General features: G+C 42.0%; 1 non-coding gene across 1 annotated transcript; it reads right to left on the bottom strand.

Annotated features, from left to right (window-relative positions):
* Positions 1-4823: 4823 nt before the first annotated feature.
* On the bottom strand, positions 4824-4988 carry LOC142427205 (U1 spliceosomal RNA). The gene has a single exon (XR_012780016.1). It is a non-coding gene; the product is annotated as a U1 spliceosomal RNA (small nuclear RNA).
* Between the last annotated feature and the right edge of the window lie 984 nt (positions 4989-5972).

Here is a 5972-nt window from a genome sequence, read left to right on the forward strand (position 1 = left end):
TGGTTGAGGGGTCACCACAACATGAGGAACTGTTATTAAACAGTTGCAGCATCAGGAAGCTTGAGAACCACTGAAAGATTGTATAGGATCATATTATCTACCAAAAGGGACGGTTTTACTGCTTCCTAGCCAATTTGAATACCTCTTATTTCCTTTTCTTACCTTACTGTTCTAGCTAGGACTTGCAGTACAATGTTGACTAAAAGTGGGGATAAAGTGCATCCTTTTCTGGTTCCATTCTCACATGGAATGCTTTTAATCTGTTAAGGAAAATGTTGGCTGTTAGTTTTGTTTAAATGCCGTTCATTATGTTGAAGAATTTCTCTTCTATTCCTATGTTACTAAGAGTTTTTATCAGGAATAATTGTTGGACATTATCAACTGCCTGTTCTGCACTAATTGAAAAGATCATGTGATTCTTTTGTTTTACTGAAGTAGTGGGTTGCATTGATTGCTTTTCTAATGTACCCACACCGGGTACCTGGTATGAATCCCACTTGATCATGATGGACGTTTAGGTTTAGTTTTTGTTTTAATCATTTCATTAGAAGCTCATACAACTCTTATAACAATCCATACAGACATCAATTGTGTAAGGCACATTTGTACATTCATTGCCCTCATCATTCTCTAAACATTTGCTCTCCACTTAAGCCCCTGGCATCAGCTCATTTTCCCCTCCCTCCCTGCTCCCGTCTCCCTCATGAATCCTAGATGAATTGTAAATTATTATTTTGTCATATCTTGCCCTGTCCAATGTCTCCCTTCACCCACTTCTCTGTTGTCCATCCCCCAGGGAGGAGGTTATATGTAGATCCTTGTAATCATTTCCCCCTTTGCAACCCACCCTCCCTCTATCCTCCCAGTATCGCCACTCAGACCACTGGTCCTGAAGGTATCATCCGCCCTGTATTCCCTGCGTTTCTAGTTCCTATCTGTACCAGTGTACATCTCTGGTCTAGCCTGATTTGTAAGGTAGAATTGGGATCATGGTAGTGGGGGAGGAGGAAGCATTTAGGAACTAGAGGAAAGTTGTATGTTTCATCGTTGCTACATTGCACCCTGACTGGCTCATCTCCTCCCTGAGACCCTTCTGTAAGGGGATGTCCAATTGCCTACAAATAGGCTTTGGGTCTCCGTTCCGCACTACCCCCTTATTCACGATATGATTTTTTGTTCTGATGGTGCCTGATCCCTGATCTTTTTGACACCTCTTGATCGCACAGACTGGTGTGCTTCTTCCATGTGGTTTTTGTTGCTTCTGAGCTACATAACCCCTTGTTTACCTTCAAGTCTTTAAGACCCCAGATACTTTATCTTTTGATAGCCGGGCACCATCAACTTTCTTCGCCACATTTGCTTATGCACCCATTTGTCTTCAGCGATCGTATCAGGTAGGTGAACACACAATGATATGAATTTTTGTTCTTTGATGCCTGATAACTGATCCCTTTGGCACCTCGTGATCACACAGGATAGTGTGCTTCTTCCATGTGGGCTTTGTTGCTTCAAAGCTAGATGGCCGCTTGTTCACCTTCAGCCTTTAAAACCCCAGATGCTATACCTTTTGATAGCTGGGCACCATCAGCTTCTTTCACCACATTTGGTTATTCACCCACTTTGTCTTCAGTGGTTGTGTCAGGAAGGTGAGCATCATGGAATGCCAATTTAATTGAAAAAAGTACTCTTGCATTGAGAGAGTATTTGGGTGGAAGCCCAATGTCTTTCTGCTACCTTAATACTAAACCTATAAATACATGCACATAGATCTATTTCCCCATCCTCATATATAAATATATTTGCATATGTACATGCCTTTTTTTAGACGTCTATAAATGCCCTTTGCCTCCTAGCTCTTTCCTCTATTTCTTTGACTTTCCTCTTGTCCCACTATCATGCTCAGTCTTCATTTGGGTTTCAGTAATTCCTCTTGGTTACATTAACGTTGATCATGCCCTATCAGGCCTCCTATGCCCTTTTCACCACCGATTTGGATCACTTGTTGTTCCCTTGTCCCTGGGTTGGTTAACACCACTACCTTGGCCCCCATTTCCCCCTCTCCCATGTCCCCCCAGAACTGTTGGTCCCATTGTTTTCTCCTCCAATTGTCATCCAGCCTATCTTATTTAGACAGACCTGTGGAGATAATAACATGCACAAAAGCAAGACAGAGTAAATCCAAGCAACAATGTACAACAAAACAACAACCACAACAAACCAATGACAAAAAGAAAAAATGAGAGAAAAGCTTGTAGTTAGTTCAAGGACTATTTGTTGGCCTTTAGGAGTATATTCCAGTCTAGTTTGTTGGGGCACCACGCCCTGGCCCCAAAGTCCACTTTCAGCATTCCCTGGGGACCTCACCGCTCTGTTCCCTTTTTGTTCTGTTGCACCCCCTTAGTGTTTTGCTTCAGTGTGGCAGGATCAGATAGGGTGCAATTCCCACAGAGTGTCTCCAGTGTTGTGCCCTGTAGGGCTATGAGGCAGTGAGGGACATCATGTCTCATAGTGGAGCCGGCCATGTGGTCCTCTCTTTGGACTGGCTGCTCTAATCGGAAACATCATCCTAAAGGCCTGGTGGGCCATGATGTGCTCCACTCTCTCCTGCCTGCCCCCCTTCATCTGCTCCCATGTGCTCCGGTGAGATATGTTCCTCTCCTGGAGCTGCAGATTCAGTGCCATCCTTTGAAATAAATTATTCTGTGGGGAGTGGCAGGTGTCCACATAGTAGTTGGGACTGGGGCTGGCCCTTCAGACCTCTCCACTAGTTTCCTACTCCAGGCCGGCATGTTGCTCACATCTTGGAGCACTGGGTTGTAGTCTGGTCCCTCTTTCCCTGAGAGATATAAACAATACCCTCCCCTTGTGTGGGTTAGCGCCCCATGCCCCCGCTACCCATTTCTTTATTATTATTATTATTTTCCTTCCCACCTCCTTTTTAGTTGGCTACCATATGTATCCCTGTATTTGGTCTGGTCCCTGACTTACTACCTGGTCCTCAACCCAGGAATGTTTGTATACAGTAGCTTTTTCCCTATGCCCCTTTTGAATTTTTTTTTAAAGTTTACCTCAGTGGACTCATGTTGTACTTGTCCGTTTGTGCTTGGCTTACTTTGCTTAGCATGATTTCCTTCAGTCCTTCCATTGCAGCGATGTGCTTCATGAGTTCGTCACTGCTTTTTAGCGATGTGTAGTACTGCATTGTATGTATGTACCACTGCTTTTTAACCCACTCGCCAGTTGATGGAAATTTGGGTTGTTCCAACTTCTTGCAATTGTGAACTGTGCCGCAATGAACATTGGAGCACAGATGTCTGATCTTGGTTTGTTTCTTGCCTCTTCTGGGAATATGCCCAGTAGGGGGATTGCTGGGTCATATGGGAACTCTATTTCCATCTGTTTTAGATATCGCCAGATCGATTTCCATAGTGGCTGTACATACCTACAAGTCCACCAGCAGTGGATGAGAGTTCCTGTCTCCCCACAGCCCCTCCAACACTTGTTGCTTTCTGAGTTTTGAATTGGGCTACCTTTGAGGGTTTTAGGTGGTACCTTGTTGTTGTTTTAATCTGCATTTCTCTTATTGCTAAAGATTGGGAACATTTTCTCATATGTTTGTTGGCCATTCGGATTTCTGTCCCTGTGAAACTTCTGTTCAGGTCATTTGCCCACCTCTTCAGTGGGCAACTTGTTTTTGTTTTGTTTTTTTCTTTTTGGAAGCTAGCAGAGTATTGTAGATTTTAGTAATAAGGCCTTTGTCTGATGTGTCATTGCTAAAGATGTTTTCCCAATCCGTGCACTCTCTTGGTGAATTCTTTAGATATCCAAAGGTTTTATCTTCAGTGTATGCCATTTGTAAATTTGTGCCTCCTCTGTGTTTGTGTCCTTCCCTATTTCTGATAGCCTATGTATTTCCTGTGCCAAAGTTCTCAAGTTGGCCCCAGATCCCTCATTGATGGCCCTAATAGTTTGGGGTTTAACTTCAAAATCTGTGATCCACCTTGTGTTTATTCTTGTGCATGGAGTGAGATAAGGGTCTTGCTTCATTTTCTGCAGTTAAATATCCATTTTTTCAAGCACCAATTGTTAAACAAGGCATCTGCTTCCCATTGGATATTTTTTGCCCTTATCAAAGATCAGTTGTCTCTCAGCTGATGATTTTATTTCTGGATTTTCAGTTCTTTTCCATTGGTCTGGGTATCTGTCATTGTACCAAAACCATGCAGTTTTTACAGCTGTGGCTGTATCGTATGTGCTAAAGTCAGGTAAAGCAAGCCCTCCCACTGTGTCCTTCTTCTTGAGGAGTTCTCTGCTAATTCTGGGCTTCTTCCCTCTCCATATGAAGTTGGTAATCGGTTTTTCGAATTCTTTGAAGAAAGATGAGGGTAACTGTATTGGGTTTCCATTAAACTTATATAGTGCCTTAGGCAGAACTGACATCTTAACTATATTGAGTCTTCGAATCCACAAGCATGGGATATCCTTCCATTTGTTGAGGTTGCTCTTGGTTTCTTGTAATAGTGTTTTGTAGTTTTCCCCATATAGATCTTTTGTTCTTTTAGTCGGGTATATCCCTAGATATTTCAATTTGTGTTTGGCTATTGTGAAGGGGACCACCTTGTTGATCTCCTCTTTTGTGGTCTTATCCGATGTGTAACAATCTGGTGAATTCTGTTTGTTGATCTTGTATCCTGCCACACTGCCAAACTCCTCTATTGCTTTTGGGATTTTCCATATATTAAATCATATAATCTGAACATAATGATAGTTTCACCTCTTCCTTCCCCAGACAAATACCTTTGATGTCTCTTTTTCTTTTTTAGCAGAGGAGAGTGTTAATGCAGTCCCCCCACTATCACAAATTATGCAGTCGAATTTCCCACATTTGGGGAAATCGCAGGGGTCAGCACATCCGGAGTGCAATGGAGAAGCCTCGCCCTGGGAAAACCACCTTTGTGATCATGGTATCTCTCCTGCCAGGTAAGTATTACCTTTGATGTCTTGGTAGAATTCTCTGGTCCAGGGGATTTTTTGTTGGAAATCCCTTGATAACCTTGCCGATATCTTAAATTGCTATGGGTCTGTTAACATTCTTGACATCCATCGAGGATAGTCTAGGGAGGAATTGTTTTTCCAAGAATTTGTCCATATCTTCCAAGTTGTTGAATTCATTGACGTACAATCCTTTGTAGTACTGTGTAACTACCCTTTTGATTTTATTAGGGTCTGTTGTAATGTCCCCTATTTCACCCCTTATTCTTGCTATTGAAATTTGTTCCCTCCTTTCTTTGATTGGGTTTGCCAGCGGTCTGTCGATTCTGTTTATCCTTTCAAAGAACCAACTTTTAGCAGCATTCAATTTTTTCCATAGTTTTCTTATTTTCCCTCTCCTGAATGTCAGCCCTGATTTTTATTATTTCTTTTCTTTTGCTATTAGTAAGATTGTCCTGCGGACTCTGCTCTAGTTGTGTTAAATTTTGTGCCAGCATATCAATCATGAGTCCATCTTCCTTTCTCAGGTGTACATGTATTGCTATGAAAGTTCCTCTGATAACTGCCTTCGCTGTGTTCCAAAAGTTTTGGTATGTCGTGTTCTCGTTCTCATTGGTTTCTCGAAATTTCCTAATTTCATCTCTGATCTGTGCCAGTATGCATTCCTTTTGCAGTAGCAAGTTATTCATCCTCCAATAGTTTGCTCTTGTTTTCTTTGTCTTCCTTTTGTTGATTTCCAGCCTTATGGCACAGTGTCAAAGAGAGGTCTGTATGATATCAATGTGCTTAAATTTATGTATATTCGCCTTATGCCCCAACATGTGGTCTATCTTCGAATATGTGCCAGGTGGGCTTGAAAAGAATGTAAATTTGTTTGTTTTTAGATGAAAAGCTCTGAATATTTTTTAGGTCAAAGTGTCTAATTGTAGTGTTTAGAGCTCTAGCCTCCTTGTTCAGTTTCTTTCCCTATGATCTGAGTC

Source organism: Tenrec ecaudatus, chromosome 14, assembly GCF_050624435.1.
Source record: "Tenrec ecaudatus isolate mTenEca1 chromosome 14, mTenEca1.hap1, whole genome shotgun sequence".
NCBI classification, from domain to species: domain Eukaryota; kingdom Metazoa; phylum Chordata; class Mammalia; order Afrosoricida; family Tenrecidae; genus Tenrec; species Tenrec ecaudatus.